Raw genomic sequence first — 978 nt, forward strand, 5'->3', positions numbered from 1 at the left:
GGAAAGAAAAACAGGCTTAGGAAGAGAAGCATTAATCATGTCAAGTCTAACTTAAGGCAGGGTCTTATTTCTAAGAATAGACATAAGCTTCCTCAATGAGGCAATTAGCACATTTCACTGATTTTGAAATGTAAATTTTTTCACATTAACATCTCTGAAAGAGACAAGAGTCCTACAATCAAAGGCATTTCATAGTTTAATTGGCCACTTTTCTTCTTTAGTGGTATATAAAATAATGGTGCAGCTTACAATTAATGATATCTTATACCTAATAAAATATGAAACACAGACTCAATGGAGATGTCAGCAAGAAAATAAGTTTAAAAGCCAAATACTGTGTTTGGTTTTAAACTTTAATTCGTACAGACTTAAGAAGAAACTGACTTAGCCAGTTCAACACTAATGGTATTAAGGAGAAATATTCTACCAAATCCAACATATTCCTCACCAAGAACCAAGTCCAGAGAATGTCCAAGATCTCAATTCCACCATATAAGAAAGTGTCAGGTACAGCTTCTTTGATCCTATGACAAATCATGAACCCACAAGCTGTGACAATATATTCTTTAAAAAAAAACCTGAATAACCAGCTGTACCCTGGAGAAATTAATTCAGGATATACTTTAAATATAATTCCATCACATATCAGTTGATTCACCCTGAGTAAGTCCCTCAGTTTCTCTAAGCGTAATTAATTTCTCCAAGTCTGTGAAATGGGGATAATAGTCCCTGCCGTACCAACCCCCCAGGCCGTCATGAGGATCAATGAGATAATTCATGTGCAAGCATCCAAACTGAAGTAGTATTCTCAGAATCAATAGTATGAGAAGGGAAACAGGAAAAGGAGAGAGACGGCATTAAAAATAAACTGTGCCAGGGGTGCCTGGGTGGCTCAGTTGGTTAAGCGTCTGCCTTCAGCTCAGTCCTGATACCAGGGTCCTGGGATCAAGCCCTGCATCGGATGACTCCCTGCTCAGC

At 38.0% G+C, this 978-nt stretch overlaps 1 protein-coding gene across 4 annotated transcripts in view; it reads right to left on the bottom strand.

Annotated features, from left to right (window-relative positions):
• Positions 1 to 978, bottom strand: part of PAK1 (p21 (RAC1) activated kinase 1) — a 151,018-nt gene that overhangs the window by 46,899 nt on the left and 103,141 nt on the right. The gene's annotated exons all lie outside the window — the stretch shown is intronic.

This window comes from Ursus maritimus, unplaced genomic scaffold (assembly GCF_017311325.1).
Source record: "Ursus maritimus isolate PB19 unplaced genomic scaffold, ASM1731132v1 scaffold_16, whole genome shotgun sequence".
NCBI lineage: Eukaryota > Metazoa > Chordata > Mammalia > Carnivora > Ursidae > Ursus > Ursus maritimus.